Source organism: Desmodus rotundus, chromosome 7, assembly GCF_022682495.2.
Source record: "Desmodus rotundus isolate HL8 chromosome 7, HLdesRot8A.1, whole genome shotgun sequence".
Classification (NCBI taxonomy): Eukaryota; Metazoa; Chordata; class Mammalia; order Chiroptera; family Phyllostomidae; genus Desmodus; species Desmodus rotundus.
The window spans coordinates 95,859,255-95,884,880 of record NC_071393.1 but is presented as its reverse complement, the minus strand read 5'-3'; the positions used below and the strand labels follow the sequence as shown (position 1 = coordinate 95,884,880).

Here is a 25,626-nt window from a genome sequence, read left to right as displayed (position 1 = left end):
AAAAAAAGACCCAGTCCCATTCCATTCTTCGATTCCAACAACACAGCATTCTCTGACCCCAGCTAACGCTCGGTCCATGGCGGCCCCTGGAGGGACAGGCCAGGCCAGGGCCCTTCGTGGCACTTGGGAAGCAGGGACGCTCCGGGGGCCTGTTCGGAGACAGACACGACTACGTTGCCAATCCCATCCGCTCTCACCAGCTACGCAGGCAATACGCTTTTCCCCCTTTTTACCTTTTTATTGAAATATAACACAGTACAACATGCGCGATTCTCAAATTGTTCATGGAATTCAAGTTCAATTAACTTTTACATGCATATAAACCTGTGTTATACTAACCAAATCATAATATTAAACACTTCCAGCATGCCAGAAGTTTCCCTCAAGTCCCTGCCAGCGAGCACCCCACGGGGTAACCGCTTTCACCGCAGATTAGCTTTACCTGAACTTCCTGTTAATGGAGTAATATATCCTCTGTGTCTTTGTGTATGGCGTCGTCCTGTCACAGCCCACTGCATGCCAGTGCCAACCCTCCTCAGCCGTTCTTCTGCTGATGGGCATCGGAGGTGATTGCCACTTTGACCAACCCCCAGGAACACCTGCTCCGTGCCCTTGGACTCATGCATTTGTTTCCCTTGATTGTGTACCTGGGAGCGCACCTGCTGGGTCAGAGGGTGGGCACACACTCAGCCTTCAAAGCCGTTTAGGCAGTAGGTGTATTGGGTCCTATGTTATAGATGTGGGCATGGAGGTTTGGAGAGTTTAAGTAGCTCATCCAAACTCATGCAGTTACTAAGCAGTGGAGCTGGCCTGGAATCCAGAGATTTCTGACTCCAAATTCTTTTCAAGGCTTTCTCGCCAATCTTTCTAATCCTGCTTTTCAGAACAGGGGAAGGGGTGCAAGGGTGGAGGGAGCCAATAGGGGTGAGTCGGGCGGCCTGCTCTGGATTCACTTCCTCAGGATGTCCAGGCTGCCTTGGGAGGGCACGGCTCCACGAGGCAGACACAGACAGAACAAGTGGGTGGGCTCGGAGCCATAAAGGGCACTCGCAGCCTGGCCCGCCCCCCCCACTCTGCCGTCTGGTGTTCTCCCTCTCCCTCCCCGCCCACTCCAGCCACATTGTCTTCCCCGCTATCCCCTGAAAATGCCAACCATGTTCCTGCCTCATGGCCTTTCTACCTTCGGTGCCCTCTTTCAGAACTTCTGCCACAGGCACCCACATGGCACACCCTCCACTCCACAGCGGCCGCCGCTCAGTTACCCAGTTTAGAGAGCACCCCCATCACACACCGTCCCCTCACCTTTTCACCTCCATCTGACCAAATATTGTGTGTATGTTTGTTTACTGCCTGCCCCTCACTCTGGAAGGTGAACTCCAGAGGGCTGGGCTGCATCTTGCTCTCTGCCCCACCTTCGGAGCAGTGTTCTGATAGGCTCTCCAGAAATTCTTGTTGAATGAATACATGAGTGAATGAGTGAATGAATGAATGAAAGAAAAACAACTCCTTGTTGCAAGCAGTGGCGAAAGTTGCAGGCCAGGAGGGGCTTTTGGCGCCAGATCTGGCTGCTACGTTCCAATTCTTAGATAAAGCTTCTGCCAGGGCATCTAGGGACCCTGGGCAGGGCGAGGTGGCACCAAGCCTGACAACAGCGGCCTCCGGGCACTGCTGCGACTCAGCCCCCACAGCCAGCTCTCTGCAGAGCCACGCAGACGAGCACGCTGATGTGCACCTGGCTACCTGCTGGGCTGGCCCTTCAGGAGAGGAGAAATTTAGGGTTCCTGGGGTACGCAGGGGGAGCCAATGACCACAGATCTCTCCAGATGACTTTTCCCTCTGAGATGACTCACAGATCATCTTCAAAACAGGTGGGCCTGAGAATGATTTGAGCTGTCCAGGAAGATTCCCAACTCCCCCCCACCCTGCACAGATTACATTCTCCTCTCCCCACTGCCACTTGCTGGTCTGGGAAGCCTTTGCTGAGTCATACTACTCCTCTGGGCCTCAGATTTTTCCTTCTGTGAAAGGGGTGGAACTTGGCGATGAAGAACAGTGAAGAAATGACCCTAGGTCAAAGGTCTGCCGGCATGAATTATCGTACCCCAGGACTGCTGTGTGTTCTCTGGAAAAGTTCTGCCCTCTCTGGGCTTCGGATTCCCCCATGTGTCAGATCAGGGGGTGTGGCAGAACTATCTCCGAAGACTGAAATGCTCCCTCGGGTATGATTGAAGTGACCTCCTGTCCTTTCCCAGGGAAGGGCAAGTTTAGCCAGGGAGGCAGGGAGAAGGAGCCAAGGGATGGGAAGCGGGTAAGGACATGAAATCTGAACTTAACCATATCATAGCTCTGCCCTGACCTGGACTAGCTGGAGCTTTCCTCTCTGACCCCACTCAGTGTCTGGCTGAGACCTGGGCAGTCCGGGCGGGCAGAGGGGTGCAGCGGGAACTGTATTCTACTGCTTCTCTCTACAAAAACAGGGCTCTGAGTCCCAGAGAGTGACCAACACCAGACCACAACTGGGAACCATCTCCCGGAGTCTGTCCAGGCTGCTCAGCACTCTGCCGCTTGTCTCCCCATCACCACCAAGACGCTCCATTCCCGGTCAGAGAGGACCCAATATTCAGATGAAGAAAACCACGGTCTTCTCGGAGATCTCACAGACCATTCACTTGAGCACATAAGTACATTCAAGTCTGGGCCTGCAACCCGTCAGTGTCACCTCATTGGAGCCTCACACAGACCTCTAAGGAATGTACCATTTTTCTCCTCGTTTGACAGATGGAAGAACTACCACTCAGAGAGGTTAAGTGACTTGTGCAAGGTCACACAGCCAGTGAGTAGCAGGGACAGGATTTAAAGCCAGGTCTGTCTGACTCCAGACTTTTCATGCGTCCTTCCTGTAGACTGGAGGAGAAAGGGGAGTGATCGTGTACTTTAGGAGCTCAGAACCCTGAGAGATTAATTCCACCAGCAAGGGCTGGGCGGGGGGGGGGGGGGAGCCAAGGCCTTTGCCCGTCATTTGTTTTTCCCCAAAGGGCTGCCCTAGATCACTGCCTTGCTCACTGCCACACTGCACTCAGGTCTCAGGTCTCAGCTCAAGGGGCACCTTTCCATGAAGACCTTCCTGCCTGGACCACTGAGTCTAAGATAGAACAACCCTCCCACCCCTACGGGCCTTTCCCCTAACCCTTTATTTTTCTTCCTAACGCCTATCACCATCTGAAGCACTGACTTATCTGACGTGTGTGTGTTTGTTTACTGTTGGTCGGCCCTGAGAATGCACGGTTATCTGTCTCATTCATCACTATCACCCAAGGCCTCACACCGTGCCTGGCGCATAGAAGGTGTGCAGCCAACGTTTGTACACCGAAAGCATGAGTGACTGAGCGCCCTTTTCCCTAGTAAGCGACAGAAAAGGGAGCCCCTATTCTACACTAGGCATGGAGGAGAGGGCTGACCCAGGCACATCTCACGTCACCCCGAGCTGCTTCAATCCATTTCAAGGCTGGAGGAACTGAGGCTCCCTCCAGCATCGAGGGCCCATGGACGGTACATGACACATTAATCCCTCCATTAGAGCTGGGGCCGCTCAGCCCCGTGGCGGTCTGGCTGCAAGCCCAGTGCCTCTTCTAGCAGCGGGGGCAGGGCCCAGAAAGAGGAGAGGGGTGCCAAAGGCCCCCAGAGCCCTCGCCCTCGCAGCGTGCGATGTGTCTTGTGGCCGCACCCTGGGCCTTGCCGGCTCCGAACGCCTCCCGCCCCACCCTGCGCCCGGCGCCGCCCCGCCCCGCTGTCCCACCCCCACCCTCCCCTACCCCGGAGCGCGGCCTCCACCGCAGCGGCTCCGTCCCCACAGGGCCGGCCGGTGGTAATGATCAGCGAACCGGCCGCGGGCCGCTGCTGACCCCCAGACTCGGGGCGCCCGCAGGCCCCGCGGGTCAGCGGGAACCGGCAATTTCCCGGCCGCCCGGCCCGCGCCCGCTCTGTACTTAGCCTGATGACGGGTTCGCGCGGCCCTAATGGCGGGGCGGGCGGCGGGCGAAGCCGGCCCAGCCGGTCCCGTGCTCGGCTCTCAGGCGGCCGCCGGGCCTGTGTCATCCACCAGGAATTTCTGTTTTCCCCTCCGCGGGGCTGGAAGAAAAAACAATAATTAGGTCACTGGGCAGGCGGCAGAGAGGGTGTGGGACAGCCCGGTGGCGCCCTGTTGGGCAGGGAAGGGGTCTGGGAGGATGATGGGGAAGGAGAGGCCCCCGCAGTGCTCCCGGTCCCCTTCCTGCCCTCCCCACGATGCCAGCTGATGGAAACCAAGGCATCCCTGACAGTCCACCGTTCACTCACGGGTTCGTTCATTCCAAGTGTTCTTGGCCGGGCCGAATTCTGTGCTGGGCACTTGGGACTGAGCATCGAGCTAAAGAGAAGGAGGGACTTGGTAGAAGAGAGCCACCAGCAGCCATGCCACGATGTAGAGTGGGAACCCTGCGCGGGCACAGGCAGTTCAGGGAAGGCTGCCTCCAGGAAGGGCACCTGCGCAGAGGCCTGGACAGGGATGAGGACGGGCCAAGGCCAAGTGAAGGGGGAGGCAGGGAGTGTACCAGGCGTGGAAGGAGCAGCCTGTGCAAAGGCTTACAGATTAGAAAACAGTGCACACTACAAGAGCTGAAAGTATGGTAGAGAAGCAGCCCGTGAACTTTTTATTCCAAATATGCCTCCACTGACTAAAGAGATTTTTGATCCCACGAGGTCTCTAAACACAAGCCAGCTACTTTATCTGGGGCCCAACTGAAGAGTAGCCACCTGTTCCCAGGCTGGAGGGAAGCCGTTCTGAACTTACCAAGCCAGGCGCCCTAGGTCTGGATACTGTAGCTGTGGGCACATTTCTCACCTTTCCCTCTGACCTTAGGACACCGCCCGGTGAAAGAGGGGAACGTGGAGCAGCTCTGTCTGGCTTGTTGTTCAAAGCAGAGGCTATAAGACTAGGGATGTGGGCAGGACTAGAACACAGAGGTCCTTTTGGGTCCTGGTAGGGAGTTGAGACTTTTTCTTAAGGAAAATAGGGAGCCGTGGTTTAGAGCTCCTATTACGTTCCAGCACAGGGCTAAGTGTTTTATGTTCAGAACTTCATTAAGCCTGATGACAATCCAGTGAGAATGCTTCTCAGTCCCATTTTACAGAACAGGCCAGGGAGGTCATTTGCCCCAGGTCGCCTGCTAACGAGGGGCAGAACCAGAACTGAGCCATGCCAGGCGCTGTTTTAGGAGCCGTAGTGAGAAGGAGGGAGGCTCTGTCCCTGTCCGCGAGGAGCTTGTCGTCTGCTGGGGACCTGTGTGTGATGTACTGGTCAGAGTTTACTCCACAAGGTTGTCCAGACACCCAGGCCCCGTCCGCCTTGTTACTCCGCCGTCTTGCTAGGGCCAAGCTGGCTCCCTTCCACACCCACATTCCGGGCAGAGGAAAGGGGAGGCAGGAAGCATGTTCATTCTCTTTAGAAAACATCGCTTCTACATCTTTGCTGATATCTGTATCTGCAGCTGTACCTGTACCTGAATCCACAGCCACATGTGAATCTACACCTGTATCGGCAGATCCACCAATCACCCGGTAGTTAAAGCATCAGCTTTAATGATACAAGCTTTTGTGCCAGAAAAGGTAGAACAGTGATCGATAAAACTGCAGCCTGGTGACAAAGCCTCTGGAAACAGAACACATTGCAGCGGGGACCATCGTTTCACCCCCTATTAACACGCGACTAGTCTTCTTAACAAAAGCGCTCCTGCACAGAGTGCTCTATTTGCCTGAACAAAATAAAGTACTTTCAGAATGGTTATAATAAAAAAAAAATGTTGTGAAAGTGTTTTCTAATAAAATTGAGGTGTGTCATTTATATTTGTGGGTTTTACAGGTCAGCAAATATGGGAGCTGCTGGGCCAATAGTTGCAAAGATGAACAAGACAGGGCGTTGCCCTTTGTGGTTCTTTCAACCGCACCCAGCTCCTTCCAAGGAGACTGTGCCTACACAGGCACACGGGGACATTGCAAATTGCCCTGAGTGCATGGTTTGGGGACCTTGCGGAGAGTGACTGGGGAGACAGTCTAGAGCACTGATTCTCCAAGGGTGGTCCTCGCCCAGCCGCATCAGCACCACCTGGGAATGACCACAAATGCAAATTCTCAGGCCCCACCCAGGCCTCCAGAATCAGAGACTCCGAGGGTGGGGCTCTGCCACCTGTGTCTTCACAAGCCCTGCAGGTGATCCCCACACAAGCGGCAGTTTAAGAAGCACCAGCCTAGAGCCCAGCACTCTGGGCTGTGAGAGCTGGAAAACCTTGGTGCTGATACTGGGCCTGGCAATCCCAGGCTCCGTGACTGTGGGCGAGTCAGGCCCCTCCCTGGGCCTCTAAGCGTCCAGTTGTAAACTGGTGGGGTTGGCCCTCGGTTAGACCGTCCGTGGTCTCCTGACCAGACAGCGAGGAGTGGGGTCTAGGCCTTGAAGCAGGAAGTGGTGCCTTCTTTGGAGGGAGAGGCTGTCACTCTAAAGGATTCTGGTGACAGGAATGTGGAAAGTGGGATCACGTCTGAGTCCCTTGAGCGTGCTGACCCGGAACGAGGCCCCAGCAGTTCTGCTCATACACGGCCTCACTGCAGCCTGAGGATGAGGGTCCTCAGTGCCCATCTGGACCAGCCACACGTCTGAGTCTGGACCTGGTGAGTGCTCTGTGAATTTGCTTGCCACCCATCTTTCTGCCTGGGCCCAAGCTCCAAAACCTCCGTTAGTCCCAGTGATGCAGAGAGATCTGATGGGATCACTGGGGAGGTGTAGGAAGGCACCCTAGGAGGAGGTTGCCCGAGGCAATGGTAAACAGTCTAGGGCAGGATTGGCTGAGAAGCTGAATGCCTCCAGATTGCATGGGATTATGGGCCAGAAGATTTGAAATAAAAGAAGTGCTCTCTGGCGCGCTCTCTCTCTCTCTCTCTCTCTCTCTCTCTCTCTCTCTCTCTCTCTCAAGGATGCCTGGATGATCATGCTGCAGCTGCCTGTGTTTCCCGATGGACAGGATTTTGGGTGGATTTTGGATGGGTGAAGAAACGCCTGGCACAGCCTAGGATCAGGCTGGCCTGGTAGAGGGTAGCAGGGTTATTCTTCTTTGGCTGTTCTAGAGAGGACAGGCTCTGAAAATTGTGTAGCTTCTTGTATCTTATGTTGTTTTAGTTTGTAAACTAACCCTATAGAAATAAGATAATGAAAAACTAAATTGGGGAAATGATAGAATTAAGGTGTTGAGAGCTTAGCCTCAATTGATAGGCGTAAGTGACTAATACATGTGGAAAGCTGTTATTCCAAAATTGTGTAACTTCTGAATAAAGACTCCTTTCCTTTATCACCAATCGCCTCTGGAATTTTGTGGAGAGGGTGGTGGCGGGCAGCAGGACCCTGCTTGCTGTTCAGTAACACTGGATCCCTGTTAGAGGTGGAGGCTGCTTGGCATCTGAGCTCAGCGGGGATGAACCTGTGTCCAAGCTCATTCGCGTGCTTGTTGGCAAGATTCAGTGCCTCGTGGGTGCCGGCCTGCAGACTGCTGTGCCTCACCAGCCACGCTGGCCTCCCTCAGCTCCTTGCCACATGTGCCTCTCTCCTGGACAAGTCACAACATGGCAGCTTGGCCTCGCTCAGAGAGAGTAAAAGGGCGCCCACGATGAGATCCACGGTCTTTTCATAACCTAATTTCAGAAGTGACATTCCATCCTTTTTGTTATATTCTATTTGTTCAAAGTGTCTAGCCCACACTGAAGGAGAGGGAGTTACACAAGGGCATTAATACCAGGAGGCGGGGGTAACGGTGGGAAGCCCCCTGCCACACCTGCAAAGCCTAGTCCTAAGGTGGAAGGAGTTCTAAATGGAGGGAGATCCTGAGAGAGGCCAGAAAAATGTGCTGCCTTATGGGGGAGCTCTTAAGATAGGGTCCTCAGTGCCTGCCCACCCTGATTTTTATCTTTACTGAAGGGCCTGTCTGATGATGGGGGCTTATTTGCAGCCAGCAGGAGCTGCATTCCAGGCCTGGGTACTTAACATTCCAGAGGAGCTCTCAGCTAATTATTGCCTTGCCCAGCCCAAGCCTGGACCACCCGGCTCCCCTTGAGCTCCATGGTGTGGCCAGAGGACTCTCACGGCTTTGTTCCTGGGTTCTATTGAAAGTCCCAGGTCATACAACAAGGAGCCAGTGGCAACATGGGGGCTGGAGCCCAGGGCCTTCCACCCACAGCTGTGGGCAAGGGGCAGATGTAGGAGGAGCCGGGGGCCTGAGCCTCCCATGGGCCAGGTGGACTAAAACAGACCTCAGGCAAATGACTACGTCTCTGAGCCTCCATTTCCTCACCTATAAAAAGGAGAACTTTCCCAACGTCCCATAACACATGACAAAGACTCTCTCTTTTCTTGAACAAACTCCACAGGCTCCTGAGCCCAGTTTTTGATTAGGTCTGGTCCTTGGGTCTTGTCTTGGGCCTGTTTAGCTCAGTTTTAGCAAGAATCCTTCGGTTTAGTGAGAATCCCCCTACCCTAGTATCTGATCACCCTGGCCTGCCTTCTGAAGAATCCTGTTACGTTGGTTTAATAAGATTCCTCTTCACCCTTGATGTCACCTCTTTGTAATTTCCCATCCACGGGCCCCCTCATTCTGCTTGTTGGCTGTAGGTCCCCCAGCTGCCTTCGCTGAACTTCTAACCCTACTGTGACAGCCTTGACCTCTGCTGCAATGGTCCCGAGTAAAGTCTCCCTTATTTACTGCTTTAACAAGTGTCAGGGGAACTTTTTCTTTAACACGTGCATCCTATTATACATGTTCCAGTCCCTTCCCCATGCAAAGAAGTTCCAGGAGGCACAGCATCCCCACTACTCCTTGGGTGGTGAAAGGGGAGTATAGGCCTAGAACGGGCAGTCCTGTGTCTCAACACCAGGAACTTGGGCAGCAGGAGTCAGCTCTGAGGTCTTCAGAGCAAGCGCTGAGGGCTGAAGGAGCAAGATGGCATGGGAGGGGGCTCTGATTGGGGGTCAGGAGAGCACTGGGCAGAGGCAGGAACTGTGGGTCCTTGAAAGCCAAGGAGGACTCAGCATGTGGAAATGGAGGCAGGGCATTTCCAGTGGAGGCACAAGCCTGGCAGAGGCATGGAAGTGTGTGTCATGAGAAGCTGCAGGGCATAGGGGATGGGACGTCACGGAAGCGGGAGAAGCCTGTGATGCTGAGGATGCTGGGAGGCTGCTGCACCCCTCTGCTGCCAGGGGCTCTTCGTCAGGGTCCTCCAGCCAGAACAACAGGCAGGCAGCCTAGGTGTCTCCTCCACCCAGGAGCAATGCTCACCTGTTTCTCCCCTTTCCTCAGCACCCAACTCCTGGGGTTCCCTCAGCCTCCCCCAAAGAGTAGGACTCTATTATAAATATAAATCATGTAATTTGTTTAATGGGTTCATATACACAGGTCAAAACCTCAAAACCTTTCACTCCCTGCCCATATCCTCAGTGCCCCAATCCCCACCCCAAGGCAGCCTTCACTGGTACAAGTACACATGCTTTTTCCCCTTAAACAAACAGCAGGTTGCTGCATTCACGGTAGGGCGCCTTGCTGCTGTCACTGATCGCTACATCTTGGATGATCTCCTACTAGCTCATGTCATTCTTTTGACACCTGCATAGTATTCTACTACACTATATGAATATACCCACATGTACTTAACTAGTCCCTAAACTGGCAGCAGATTCGTACTGGCACCTAAGCTTTTGTTAACAACCGTGTGTAGAGCATCTGCTATAGCTCAGGTGCTCAGTACATCCCAGAGATACAGAGAGACATCCACGTGGCCTGCTCTGTGAGAATTGGAGCTGCCGGCCTCCTGCAGCGACAGAGTGACTAGTGCGTTGCAGGGTGGACTAAAGAGCACAACGATCATTCCAGGAAAGGAAGCTTCTTCCATGGGCTGGGAGAAAGGTAGGTCCTTGAGCACTGATGTGGGCTTTCTTTGAAGGGGAAGACTTGAATTTCAGGGAGATGGTTGTGGCTGATTCCTGCTGTTCTCCCAGAGCCTTCCCTGTGGCCACCTCCTCTGGGAAAAGGAGCTCAGGGGGAGGGCTTGGAAGGAGAAGGGGTCCTCTAGGGAGGAGGCAGGGCAGAGGCAGCTCAAGGCCAGATGGAGAAGTAGCTCGTGATTACTGAGGTCTGCCCTGTGCGAGGGATTTAATTTTTGTTACATTTACTTCATCCCTGAACCAATGGAGAATTAGTTGCAGACATCATGGTATTTTCCCCTAAATATTTCAGCAATTCTCTTAAGAATGAGGACTGCCCTGGCCAGTGTTGCTCAGTTGGTTGGAGCACTGTCCCATAACTGAAAGGTTGCGGGTTCAATTCCCAGTCGGGGGCACATGCCTGGGTTGCAGGTTCAAACCCCAGTCCTGGTGCTATAGGAGGCAACAAAGTGATGTCTCTCTCTCACACTGATGTTTCTTTCTCTCCTTTTCTCTCTCTCAAAAAGCAATGAAAAAAATGTCCTCGGGTGAGGATAAAAATTTTATTTATTTATTTTTTTAAAAAAGATTTTATTTATTTACTTTTAGAGAGAGGGGAAGGGAGGGAGAAAGAGAGGGAGAGAAATATTAATGTGTAAGAGATACATCAATCAGTTGCCTCTTGCACACTCCCAGCTGCAGACCTGGCCCACAACCCAGGCAATGTGTCCTGACTGGGAATCGAACTGGCGACCTTTCGGTTCACAGGCTGGTGCTCAGTCCACACTGAGCCACACCAGCCAGGGCAGGCTGAAAAAAATGTTTTAATAAAATAAAGGATGAGGACATATTCCTATATAGTCCCTGTACAGTGATGACACTGCAAATTTAACTTGGCCAAACTATTATCTCATGTGCTGACCATACGCAAATTTGCCAAGTTTGTCTCAATAATGTATTCCTTTATATCTTCCCCATCCCGCCCAGCATCCAGTCAAGGACCACCCTTTGCATCTCCTCTAATCTAGAATAGTTCTCCACACTTTTTCTTTCTCTATTGCTTTCACGCTATTGGCATTTTTAAAAAGTTCAGGCCTTTGCACGATGCCACGATGCCACTCTATTTGATTTGCTTCCTTGGGACTAGACTCAGGTTCGGTGTGTTCAGCAGTGCCCTTGGCGCTGTGTGCTTCCCAAGTGGGTTTTCCCACCACTAATGACAATTAAATTGGGAGGGGATGTCCACCATGTTTTTCCACTGTAATGCCTTAGGCTTTCAATGCTCAACTCTACTTCATTTTGCAGGTGAATTGCCAGGTCCCCTGCCATTTTCCCTGGGACCTCATGGCTTCCCACGGCTCAGCCAATGTTGGGTTTTCTCTCTCCATCTGGCCCTCCAAGGACAGTCACCCACCCCTCGAGGGGATGGGGACCGAGCTTATCCCAGGTCTCAGCTTTATCCTTCATGGTTATTCAGCAATATAACCCAGCCCAGGGCTCCAAAACAAGTGTTAGGGAGAACAGAAGAAAGGAGGTCACAACCACTCAGGCCCTAAAAGTCTCCTGGAAGGGGTGGCTTAGGTTTAGGGTCTGGGGGAGAACCATTTCTGCCCAGGCTGTCTGGATCCATGACTCACAAGCAGGCATTGAAGCTGTGGCAGGACGTGATGTCAGCCTCCTCGACCAAGGAGCCTGGTTTGGGGGCTCGGCCAGGCCCCAGCTGGGTTCCCCACGGAGGCCACCTCCAGCCCAGCACTCAAAACATCAAGCCCAACCAACTTGGCTCTTTCTCAAGATACACAAACCTATTTCATTGAACAGAGTCAAATAAGCCCAGAGACTCACGAGCTCTGCACAAGGCCCAGCAGAATCCCCAGGCCAGTGGCTTCCAGTACAACCCTACAGCACAGTGGGTAAGATGGCTGCTCAGCCTCCAGACTCCACCAGCCCAGGCTCAATTTCCTGTCAGCTGTGTGACTCTAGGCAAGTTGCTTATCCCCTTGGGGCCTCAGGTTTCTCATCTGTTAAGTGGAAATAATAACAGTACCTACCTCACAGAGTCATCATAAGGATTTAACAAACTGATACAAGTGAAGCTGCTCATCCAAGGAGCAGCAGCCACAAGAAAGCAGATCTCACTGGCTTTTCTTCATATCAGGTGTGACTATTTTAGTTACAACAGAGACTCACCTAACTGGCTGTAGCAAGTGAAAGAAAATGTTGGAGGGAGGGGGCTAGGATGTTTTTGAAAGGAGCCTGGGGTATCTCCTGGAATCCCAGACCAGGACCCAGTCAGCCTCGGAAAAGGGCACAGCCTGTGGGTGCCCAGCGGGGCTCCCCTCCTTCCCTCACCTTGCTGCTCTCTGCTGTCTCTTCCCCCCTCAGCCCCAGCTCTGTCCACTCCTCCAGTTAGTGGTGGAAAGCATGGCTGGCATCAGCTCCTGGGTTCAGGACCTGAATAGCCTGCCTTAGCTGAAGTCTTTTGGTCCCAAGTTCAAATTCTCTGCAGGAGACACGGACTGGGTCAGGTGCTCACCCCCTGGGGAGAATAAATGTGGTAAATCTTACTGGAAGCCTGTGGCTGGTGATGGTGGGGAGCAGTTCCCACCAGGGGGTGGTGCTGGGCAAAGAAAACAACAGGCCTCTCTGGCATATGTTCAGTTCTACTAACCTGACTGCACCTTGGACCCCCCGCCCCACCTTCCATCACAGAAGCAAAGCAGACGGGCACTTCTCTCTTTGAGGCTGGCTGATTTTGCCAGTTTGCAGAAAAGCATTTTGTCTCTCCCCCCAACACACGCAGAGCAGACACTTGTGGTCGGGAAGCCAAGTCACAAAGCCTGCGACTTGCAATGGTACTCCGAGGACAGCCTGTGAAAACACTTCATTTGAGCTGAGCGGGCACACCCTCACCCAGAGGCTGCCACCCCTTAGCCACTCTCCACACTGGCTGCCTGCGTGGTCCCCGTGGGCGTGTGAGCAGCGGGTTCCACCTGGGTGAGCATTCCCTGTAGTACCTGGGCTTTATACCTACCGAGGCCACCTCAGCCCAAGTGTCCAGGGTCACGGACTGCTGGCCTGGTTGCAGAATCCAGGCTGCTGGCTAGAGTCTGCATTCAGAGCTCTGACCCAGGGGCTGGGCCTACTGGAGCCAGAGGATATGAGAGGCTAGGAGGTGAGGAAAGGGGTTCACAAGTGGTCACAGGCAGCAACCTGAGAAGCTCAGGCCCCAGCTGGGCCTTCCAGGCCGGGCAATACGGCCTTGTTGAAAGCCCAGACCTGTGAGGGTTCTGAAGAGGTGTCGCCTGCGGGAGGCCTCTCTTTCACAGGTCTCTACAGTAACAGGCATGTGTGCGCAGCGCCTGAACGCTCACAAAGGCCTTTCCCATCTGTCATCTGGAACCCTCACCGTGCTCTTTGAGAAGCAGACCGCTGCTTTACAGATGAGAAAACTGGAACTGCTAGTTGCCCTCATATCCAAAGCAGAACTGGAGCGGTCAATCTCCTGCTCTTCTGCCTCCAAACCCAGAGTCGGGGCTCAGAGTGGGGCCTGTGCGCCCCACTGCCCGCTCCAAGACCCCTGGTCTGTGGCTCCCTCTCCCCACCGACACCGACTCCATGGTCCCAGACGGCCATAACCAGCTCCTCTGCACGATGTCATCTGTGGGTGTGGGGGGGCCCTCATCCCTTAAACACCCAGCCTTGTCAGGCCTCAGGCCCCCAGAACTGACAGGACAACTCTCCCCAAAGGCCCCCTAAGAGTTCCATCTCCTGACCTTTGTTTACAGTATTCCCCTGGCCAGGGGAGCCCTTTCAAACCCCCTCCCCAGCTGTCCAGACCTAGGTCAGAAGCCTGGTGAGAGCTCTGGCCCTTTTCTCTGTGGCCCCTCAACTCAGCAGCCCCATCTCCTCAGTGAGCACCGGCTCCTTGAGGACTCCCCAGCTGTGAGGACAGGGAGCCACTCCAGCACCTCAGTGCCTCCCGTGAACACTCTGGGAAGGAGGGAGCCTCCAGAGCAACAGGAGAGCTGGGAATGGAGCAGGTCTGCCTGGCGAGAGCCTAGTCTGAAAGCAAATGCACAGAAGTAGCCATGTTGAACCTCAGGAGGGAAGAGTGAATATCCTTGAAGGCTGTATGGAGACAGAACCGGCCATTCCAGATCCATTAAGTACACAGGCTGCTCATTCTATTGGGAATACCCTTCCTATTGCCTGTCCTTGTGTGTGAACTTGGCCAGTTATGACCTCCTGTGTCTGTTCCCCAAGTCCTCCTTAGTAACACACCCCCAAGTTCTTAGCTGGCTGGTCACATGGCCACCCAAAATAAAGATTGTATTTCTCAGCCCCCTTTGCAGGTAGATTAGCCATGGGATGAAGCCTTGACAATGGCTCATAAGGACTGTGTACAACTTTCAGGAGTGTCCTTAAAGGGCCAGAGGTGCTGGAACTCTGGCAACTACCTTGCACCAGGAAGAAGCTTGGGATGGAGACCATGCACCAACATAGGAGGCCCTCTGGGGTGCCTGTCACTGAGGAGCACCCTTATGAGCCCTGGGCCTCCCACCACCAGATTTCTGCTTCAGTCAGAAATAAGTTTCTGTCCTGTTCAAGCTACTGTTATTTTTGTGTTTATGTTGTTTGAGGGTGGTGGTTGTGGCTTTTACTCAGGGTCAAATGTAAACGTAACTGAAAAAAGCCAGCAAACTCCTTGTCAGCCTTGAAAACCCAACTCAATTGTCACTTGTCTCAGGAAGACTTCCTAATTCCCAAGTACAATAAACTGTTCCCAGACTTGACCATCCTTATTTTATTTTTGACCGTACTTATTTTTATTCCTCTGTTTAATACCTTACCTGTTTAGGTGTTAGCTGTACCTTTAGTTTGTGAGACTATGAACTCCTTCAGGTCAAGAATACTGAAATATCCAGCTTGGAACCCCTGGGACATAGGTGTTGAAAGAGGAGGAGGGGGAGATGTAGAACAATAGATAAGAGTTATTGAGGGCCTATAATAGGCACTATTTTAAGAGCTTGCATATATTATCTCATTTAATCCTCATAGAACTCTATGAGATAGGTACAAGCATTAACTTCATTTTGCAGATGAGAAAACGGAAGCACAGAGAGGTTAAGTAAGTTGCCCAAGGTCACACGTTTAGATATTGGCAGAGCTGGAACTTAGATCCCAGGAGTCTGACCCCAGAGTCTAAGCTCTTAGCTTGCTATCCTTTTCATAAGAACTCCACTCGCTTGTCTTCGCTCCATTAGCTTTCAAAATGGAACATGAGGAAATCACAACTCCCTTCTCCTTCCCCAGCAAGAATAAAATAGGAGGAAAGCCTTTGCCAGTCATCTGGCAACCATGGGAACCAGGGCTCAGGGCCCTGGAGGAGGTTAGAAGTCCCAGGGACTCTGAACCTAGGCACCTGCTAGGCCAACTGTTTCAGTTACCCATGCTGTGTAACAACCCAACCCACAACTTAGTGCCTTGAAGGAACAGTGATTTACTATTTCTCCCAGTTCTATGGGGAAGTCGGATGGATCCCCTGTTCCATGTGGGATCAGCATGGCTGTGTCCAGCAGGGAGCTCCGCTGGGCTGAACCATCAAGAGAACTCCTTCATGTGCCTGTGCTGCAGTTTCCTCACTTGGGGAAAAAGGAAAAGGGAAGCCTGCCTTCCTGTGACACAGGATTATGGGGAACAACTGAGATCTAAGCTCTGCCCAGTTTCTAGATACAATGGGTCCACCCTATAGGTCCCATAGGGACATGGAAAGGACCCAGTGAGCCAGGTTCAAGGGCTTAAGGATACTGCCGGACACAAAGGAAGTACTGGCCTTCAGGAGGAGGTGGCCCTTGTTATGCACCGTCACAATACCTCATCTTTTCCCTCTTAGCATTTGTTAAATGCCTCAGCTTTGTACTGATGTGTGCAGCTATTAGTCTGAGGTCTTTCTCCCCCATGCAAAGTGAAAGCTCCAAGAGCACAGGCACCATCTCGGCACTGCCTCCCCAGGTCTGGGAACAAAGGGGGTGCCCATGAAGTATTTATGGAGCGACCGTCTGCGTGGATGCGCTGATGGGTGAGAGGAAGGATGAGGGAGGGCATGGATGGAAACCCAGCTGGAGTTTTGGCAGGGGTAAAAAAGGCTTCATTATCTTTAGCCAGAGTGGCCTATTTCAAGGCCCACTACCAAGTTCAATTTCTTTCCTTTCACAAATCTTAAACGGATAGGAAACCTGCTCCAGCCACTCCCAGACTCTGTGCCAGAGAAGTACAGCCTTCTCCTCGGGGTTAATCACTGAGGGCAGCAGCCCGCTCTGCATTCCCATTCCTTGGAGCCCTGAAGCTAAGGCCTCCCCACAGTGGGAGGTGATCACATAACCAAACCCACTGAACATTCCTCCTACCCCTCACAACACTCACCCAGGGAGCTAACATGGCTGCCATTCCCATTTCATAAGGAGAAAACTGAGGTTGCTAAGTGACCAAGCAAGTCAGTCAGTTCCACACCCTACAACAATAGCCAAGTAACCAGCCTAGAGCACTCCGGTGAACAGACGCTGAGCAGAACCCAAGCGTGGGGATCCACTGCCCTTACTGAGCCTTCGCCTCAAGCTCGAAGGGCCAGCAGAGACGGTCTCAGCCCCAGTTTCCCTTCAGAGTCATGTCAGCTACACAAAAATTCACTCAAAAATAGATTAAAGACATGAACAGAATCCAGAAACTGTGAAATACGTAGGCAGCAAGCTCCTTGACATTGGTCTTAACAATATTTTTGTAGATTTGACTCCAACGGCAGTGGAACAAAAGCAAATATAAACAAATGGACTACATCAAACTAAAAGGCTTCCACACAGCAAAGGAAGCCATCAACAAAACAAAAAGGCACCCCACCAAATGGCAAAAGATATTTGCAAATTATATATATATCAGGGGTTAATATCCAAAATATATAAAGGACCTCCGCAACTCAACAACAATAACAAAAAACTACTGATTTAAAAAATAGGCAGAGAAGCTGAACAGACATTATCTAACACAGACATACAAACAGGCAGCAGGCACGTGAAAAGACGCCCAACATCACTAATCATCAGGGAAAAGCAAATCAAGGCCATGATGAGTTATCACCTCTTAGAGTGGCTCTTATTAAAAAGACACGAAATAACAAGTGTTGAAGAGGATGTGGAGGAAATGGAGACTTTGTACCATGTTGGTTGAAATGTAAATTGGTATAGTCATTATGGAAAATAGTATAGAGGTCCCACAAAAAAAATTAAGACTTGAATTACCATATGATCCAGTAATTTTAGTTCTGGGTATTTATTTGAAGAAAACTCACACTTGAAAAAATATATGTACTCTTATGTTCATTGCAGCATTATTTACAATAAGCAAGATACGGAAACAACGTAGGTAGCCATTAATGGATGAGTGGCTGAAGATGATGGGGTATACATAAACGATGGAATACTACTCGGACATAAAAAAAGATAAAATCTTGCCATTTGGGACAACTTGGGTGGACCTTGAGGGTATTGTGTTAAGCGAAACAAGTCAGATGGAGAAAGACAAATACCATGTGATCTTACTCACATGTGGAATCTAAAATCAAAATAAAACAAAAACAAACTCATAGATGTATACAACAGATTGGTGGTTACCAGAAGGGGATAGGAGGAGAGTGGAGAGAGGGTGAAATGGGTAAAAAGGGGGTCAATTGTATGGTGATGAAGAGAAACTAGACTTTTGGTGGCAAGCACAATGTAGTACATATAGATGTGAATTATAATGTTGTTCACCTGAAATTTATATAATGTTATAAACCAATGTTACCACAATTTTCTTTTTAGAAAAGTCACGTCAGCAGCATTCAAAGTGCCCACCTCAGGCCATCACTCAAGCCCAAAGGTGCCATGCTCACGAAGCCGGCTAGCTGACTAATCATCCACAGGGGCATCTTGGTTATTTTTGCTGGGCAGTTATTATGAGGTCTTGGATTATTTAGAAATGGGAACTGAGGATTTAATCAATGCCACTTGGGAGTAGCAGTGACTTGCCTCGGAGCCTTGTCCTGACCCTTTTTGCACCCCACCCACCCACCTTCCAGGTGAGCTCATTATTTCCATTAGGCAAGTGGGAATCTGAGGATGGAGATACAAACTTATTGACCCAAAGTTACTCAACTAGGTAGTGGTAGAAGCTGGAATATCTTAACTGACAGTGGCTTTGTATCATTTCTCACTTATTTGCGCAAACTTAATTACTTGGTCTGCCCAGGGGAGAGGGAAGGACAGGAGGTCATCTCATTCAATGGAATTATTCTTCTTTAAGGATTCGTCTGGAAGACATAAAGTTTTCAAAATACTGGAGACAGTATTTTGAAGTTTTCAAAGTACTGGAGACTTTGTCCCCTGGAAAACATAAAGTTTTCCAGGTCTGTCTGGAAAAAGTCCAGCCGTTGTTAATATACTGAGAACAGTTTGCATGACATCAGTGTAACCTGGCAGCCAAGAGAGTGGACTGGAATGTGCATGTGTGAACGATGCCGACTTCACTGTACTAGTCAGTGGGGGCAGCAGACGCTGTTAAGTGAGTATGTGTGCTATGTGGCCGTCACATTCAAAATGACTGAGTGAGTAGAGCAGCGAATCTGTATGAAATTCTGCATTAAGCTTGAATGTTCCTCTGCGGAAACTATTCGGATGATTCAGAAGGCCACAGCAACAGCCACTGATGATTGGCAGCTTCATCATGACAATGCACCCACTCGTGCATCAACATACGTGGGTGATGTTTGGTGAAACATCAAATCGCCCAGTGACTCAGCCCCCCGACAGCCCAGATTTGGTGCCCTGTGATGCCTGGCTTTTCCCAAAACTAAAATAACCTTTGAAAAGGAAGAGATGTCAGGCTGTTGATGAGATTCAGGAAAATACAACAGAGCAGCTGATGGTGATTGGGAGAACTACTACAAGGTGCCTACTTTGAAGGTGACTGAGACATCATTGTCCTGTGTACAATGTTTCTTGTATGTTACACTGGCATCTTCTTCGATAAATGTCTCTATTTTTCATGGCTTCTGGACAGACCTCGAATGTGATCACATTAGGAGAAAGACAGAATGGCTCCTTGGTGGAAGTCCAGCAGCTCACATAAGTGGTTCAAGTCTCCTTTCTAAAAGTCCTGGACCTTTTGCTCCCATCCTCTGGTATTAGGGAGCCCACTGCCTCTGAGGTCACTCCTCCATTCTGGCAGAGCACACTGGACTTGCCCTCCCTGAGGTTCCCAGGCACTGTGCTCCGCCGGGGGGGCGGGCAAAAGTGTTCTCCACAGAGCAGTGGCCTCCAACTTGCCTCTTATTTTCTGAGGCTAGTTGCCTCTTTCCTCCCAGGGAGATCATATGTGTCCACGTAATGGGGCTGTGGTTTCCACTCAGCCTCTGAAGCCAAACTCCACGGAGTTTCAAATATCGCCAAGGCCTCTGAGGAGGAAGGCCACTGAGCATGTCTGGGGAAAGGGCTGCATCTGGTCTGTGTTAACCAGTAGCTGCCACTGCCTCGAACCATGTCGGGGAGTGGGGTTGGGTCAGGGGGCCTCAAGGGAGGACCCTGTAGGAGTGGGCTTAGCTCCCTGATAGCCTTCCTCCACTGGTCCCAGTCCTTCCCTTTGGACCAGAGGGTTGAGAAGGCCTTTCGAGATATTCAGGCCAGATTTCTTAGGTGAAAGCTGGAGTGAGATGACACAGGCAGTTCCGTGGCAAGACCATGAGGTGCTCAGGGCTTCTAACACCAATCAGGAGTTCTTTCCACTGCCCTATGCCAAATGCTTAAAACCTGGCAAGTCCAGAGCAGGGCCTTCTCCAAGGAGGGGGACACTGGGACACTGTGTGCAGCCTCCTTGTCTGTCCCCCATGCTACCTCAAGGTGGCATAGACAGGCAGCTGCTGGCGGCCACCCAGGAAGGAGCAGAAACTGGCACTAGGGGCTCCCATGACTGAGATGAGGCAGGGAAAACACCAACACTGCAAGAAGAAATGATTCACAGAAGACATGAGTTCCCAAGCAAAGAACAGAAAGAGGGTTTCTCAGAACACAGGCTTTTTGACCTGTGAAAACTTCCTCCCACTCCAGGCCCATTTTTGCACGTTGGGTTCAGCCCACATTGAGGGAGCTCCTGGCCAGAGCCTGGTCCTCCTCCCATGGAGCCTGTGTATCATCCCATGACACATCCCATGACACAACAGTGCCATCTCATAGAGGAGGGCGCTGGACCGCTGCCCTCTCTGAGCGCAGACCCTGGATTGGGGGGAGTCTGGCTACCTCTCTCTATTTCTGAGCCTGATCCAAGGCATGCGGAGCCCTCCTCCTGGGGTGCGCTGGCCCTGCTTCCTGGTGTACCCCCATACCTCTGTCCTGGGCCTCCACCTGGGGCCCAGCTTGGCGAGGGGCAGATAGCAGAATGGTTATAGTCCGATTTTGCTTGTGTGCTTGTTCTATGGCCTCCTAGAAGCCTTCACAGCACAGGATTATATAAACAAGAAAGTAGGGAGGTATATTTTTAAGAGATGAGTCTTCTCTTACTTCCCCAAGCACACTCCAAAAAGAAAAAGAAAGAAGAGAGAGAAAGAAAGAATGAAGAAGAAAGGAAGGAAGAGGGAGGGAGAGAGGGAGGGAGGGAGGAAGGAAGGAAAACTTCCCCAAACTCAGAAAGCAGAGAATAGAGACCAGGGATCCAGCAAACCTTGACATCACACGGTTAGCACATGGGGAGCACAGGGTGACGGGGCCCTCTCCACAACCAGAAAGTCCTCAAAGCGGCTGAGATGACCCAACCTACCAGCAATTCTCTAAACCTTGGGCTATATATTTTTTTATTTTACCCATTATGCTTCTGAACAAGATTAGGAATTCTGAGAAAATTGAGAGAGGAAATTGCCAATACTCTTGCCATTATATTTCCATCAAATGCGCACACACATACACACATGCATGCCCGTGCATACACACGTGCACACCCACCTACATATGCACACACATGCATGCCCGCACATACACACGTGCATACCCACCTGCACACACACACACATGCGTGCCCACACACACACGCCCACACATACACACATGCATGCCCACGCACACACGCATGCCCATAAACATACATACACACATGCCTGCACACACACGTGCCCGCACACACATGCATGCCCACGTACACGTGTACACACATGCCCACACATGTGCACATGCATGCCCACATACATATATACACACATGCATGCCAGCACATACACACGTGTGCCCGCGCACACACATGCACACACGCCCCCACATGCATGCATGTTCGCACACATGTGTGCCCATAAACATATATACACACACATGCCCGCACGTGCACACATGCATGCCCACATACATATATACACATGCATGCCTGCACATACACACATGCACGCCAGCACACACACACACATGCGTGCCCGCACACATGCCCATGCATGCCCACATGCATGTATACACACAGGTCAGCTTATTTCTTTTCCACTTTGCAACAGACCAACAGACCTGCTATCTTTGTTATTGACTTCAGTTTTCTTTCTTTGTGATCTGAGAGCCCACTTTGTAGAACTCTTGTTCTTTCCAATTTGTTAAGGTGGTTTATATGGCCCAGTATGTGGTCTACCTTCGTGAATATTCCATGCTAACTTGAAAAGAAATGTACATTTTCCTGTTGTTGGATGATGTAATCTATCAATTAGGTCCCGTTGATCGACGGTGCTGTTTAGTTCAGCTACGTTCTTGCTGGTTTTCTGCCTGCTGGGTCTGTCAATTACTGATAGAAAGGCGTTGGAATCTCCAGAGAGTGGTTTCGTCCATTTCTCCTTGCAGTTCTACCAGTGTCTGGCCTCACGTGCTTTGCTGCTCTCTTGTTAGGTTGTTGTAACTTCTTGGAGATTGAATCCCTTTATCATCATGTAATACTCCACTTCATCCCTGATAATATTCCTTGTTTTGAAGTCTGCTTTCTCTGAAATTCGTGTAGCTACTCCAGCTTTCTGATTAGTGTTAGCATGGTTTATCTTTCTCCCTCCCTTTAATCTATCTGTGTCTTTATTTTTAAAGTGGACTTATTATAGACAACAGACAGTTAAGCCTTATTTTTTTTATCTAATAGTCTGTTTTTTAATTGGTATATGTACACCATTCACATTTAAGGTGATGACTAATATAGTTCGATTAATATCTACCATGTTTGTAACTTTTTTCTATGTTTTACGTTTCCTGCCTATCTGGTTTTATGATTCCATTTTCTCCCCTCTCTTAGTGTATCAGTTAAATGTTTAAAAAAATTTTGTTGCTGCCCTGGAGTTTGCAGTATATACATTTACAACTAATCTAAGTCCACTTAAAATTTTTTTTATTGATTGATTTTAGAGAGGAAGGAAAGGGGGAGTAAGAGAGGGAGAGGGAGGGGGGAAGAGAGAAAAAGATTTGTTGTTTCACTTATGTATGCATTCATTTGTTGATTCTTGTATGTGCCTTGATGTGGGATCAAACCTGCGACCTTGGTGTATCAGGACTATGCTCTAACCAACTGAGCCACACGGCCAGGACCTAAGTCCACTTCCAATAACAGTATATCATATTGCCGTACCTTATAGCAGAGTATTCCCAATTCCTCGTTCCCATCCCTTATAACATTGCTGGTATTCATTTCACTCATCTTTATGCTATTATCACTCAGTACTTTTTTTGTTATGTTTTTGCTATTATTACTTTGAATAAAGTTATCTATTAGATCAATTAAGAAAAAATAAAATTTTTCATTTTATCTTTATTACTCCTTCTCTGATACCCATCCTTTCTTTATGTACATCCAGATCTCTGACCTATATCATGTTCTTTCTCTCCAAAGAACTCCTTTTAACATTTTTTGGAAAACAGGCCTACTGGTGACAATTCTCTCAATTTTATCTGAGAAAGTCTTTATCTCTCTTTCACTTTCAAGTATAATTTTGCTAGACACAGAATTCCAGGTTGGTAGGTACTTTAATTTCAATGCTTTAAAATTTTTACCCCATTCTCTTCTTTGCATGGTTTCCAATAGGAAGTCTGATATAATCTTTATCCTTCTTGCTCTGTGGGTAAAATGTACTTTTCCTCTGGTTTCTTTCTCTCTCTCTCTCTCTTTCTTTCTTTTTAAATAGAGAACCCACATTTCAGTTTTATTCAGAGCAAAGAGAAAAGAAACTTTCTGAAAACGCTGGAAGAAGCGCAGCCATACGCTGGAGTCCGCACCCAAACTGCCGGCGCAGAGAGGACAGTGCTCCGCGGAGGCAGTGACGTGCTGCCATGTGGGATGTTAACGGTTACCAGCAGAGCAGCTCACCTGGCTTTAAACCAGTCCTTACGGTGCCACCGTACCGGGCACAACACTTCACTTCCCTTCACACCACTGGTTTTCCTTGTGTACCTGCATTTCCTCTTCTTTGGTAAAGTCTTTTTTTGATGCTCAAGGTTTTGCAAATCCCTTCAGCCATTTCCTCCTGGATCGCACTGGCAACCGTCTTGCGTGTAACAGCAAGCAAACCTTTGGTGTCTAAAGAGTTTGCAGCCAGAGTAAGTTCAAAACGTGCTCGTTGGTCAACTTACGGGAATTCTTGGTCCCCTACAGGGTTATCATCTGTTTGTTTTTCTTGCTTCTCATCATCCTCAGGAGCAGGAGGGTCTTCCTTGTAGCGGGTGCACCACTGAACGTCAATATTGCTGCGTTACCACTTGGTAGAGGAACTGGGTCATCGTCGTCTTCATCATCCATTCCCAAATCTTCTACCATGGTCTTGATGGTCACAGATTGTTTGGGAATTTCAACCTCAACTTCAAATATCTCTCCATCAGGACTCTGAAACTTAGTTGAAGGCATGATTCTCAGTCTCAAGGAAAGAGCAGGCCAGAGGCTGAGGAGAGCAGGGCAGCTCAGCAGACACAACAGAAAAAGCAGAGCTCCTCTGGCTTCATTCAAAATGTTGTCTTTGCTTTTCTGCAGTATAAACATGATACACTGAGGTGTAGGTATTTTTGTATTTATCCTACTTGGTATTGGATGGGCTTCCTAGATCTGTGGTTTGGTGTCTGTTCTTGATTTGGGAAAACTCCCAGCCATATTTCTTCTGCTTCTTTCTCTTCATTCTCTGGTAGTCCCATTACACATGTATTATTCCTTTTGTAATTGTCCCACACTTCTTGGATGTTCTCTCTCTCTCTTTTTTTTTTTCATTCTTTTTTCTGTTTGCATTTCAGTTTGGGAAGTTTCCATTGATGTATCTTTATGCTCACTGATTTTTCCCTTGGCCATGTCCAGTCTACTGATGAGCCCACCAAAAGGATTCTTTCTTTTTGTCACAATGTTTTTTATTTGTCACATTTCCTTTTGATTTTTCTTAGAGTTTTCATCTCTCTGCTTATATAATGCCTGTGTTTTTACATGTTATCTACTTTTTCCCATTGGATTATTAATCATAGTTATTATTTTTTAAGAAATTTTTTGTGGTTTTATTGTACCGTGAGGCACTGAAACATCTGAACAAATCAATATCTGGGCAGTGAGGCCGCTGCTTCCTCCCTCACTTCTTTGGGTTACTACAGTAACTTGCCAGATTAAAAAACAAGCAAACAAAAACAACCTTTTGCATTACTTAAGTCTTCCCAGGGCGCACACTGGTACAACACAAACTTCTCCTGTCAGATGTAACTAGTCTGCTGTCCAAACATCGCGCACAGTACCTAGGTAACCTGGCTGCAGCGCACTGTGCCCACCCCACTGCCGCCCTGCTTGTCTGTGTGTGACATTTGGAGCATCTGGAGGAGTGTGAAGAGTCTCCGGAAGAGGAGGGAAGAGGAAACAGCATGAGCGCCTGGGCAGGAGGAGGTCAGCCGCAGTTGTGCGGGGCAAGCCTGAACATGTCACTGGTGCAAACCCAAGCGTCGCTGATGCTCTTTAATAGGAACACTTGGTGGCAGCCTGTGATGGGGTCCCCATTGGCCTTAAGCTGGCCCACAACCATGTTGATGATGCAGCTATGGTCCTGCGCTGTGATGCTGTGCTGGATTTTCTGGAATGGAAGGCTCGTGGACAACTCCACAATGGCAGCTCTCCCCTGCAATTGCTGTCCTTCCCACGTAAGGCATGACGTGCCAAGGTAAACTGCACCTCGTTGGGCTCTGTCGTTATCAAGTAACTGGTGGTAATGTTGAATGAAGCTGGACCCATTCTGCTCCCAAATGGGCTTGTCTCCCATTCCGGAGCACCACGCCACCTCACTGAGACCCGAGGGGCTGGCACGGTGGCGGCAGGGGCGGCGGCAACCCAGCACTGTTTCTAATCAGAGTTATTTTAAATGGCTTGCTTAACTCCAAAAAATCTTTATGATATCTGAGTCTGGTTCTAATGACTGCTTTCTCTCTTCAGACTGTGTTTTCTTGCCTTTTAGCACATCTGTTAGTTTTCTGTTGAAAGGCAGACATGATATATTGGCTTATGGGAATTGAGGTAATCAGGCTTTTAGTGTGAGATTTTATATTAATTTGGACTAAGAGCTGGGCTGTGTTTAAGGTTTGCTATAGCTGGAGGTG

At 49.9% G+C, this 25,626-nt stretch overlaps 2 pseudogenes; both read right to left on the bottom strand.

Annotated features, from left to right (window-relative positions):
• Window positions 1–23,431: 23,431 nt before the first annotated feature.
• Window positions 23,432–23,917, bottom strand: LOC112311966 (S-phase kinase-associated protein 1 pseudogene; annotated as a pseudogene).
• A 1,006-nt stretch (window positions 23,918–24,923) lies between these two features.
• LOC112311252 (nuclear transport factor 2 pseudogene) lies at window positions 24,924–25,292 on the bottom strand (annotated as a pseudogene).
• Window positions 25,293–25,626: the final 334 nt, after the last annotated feature.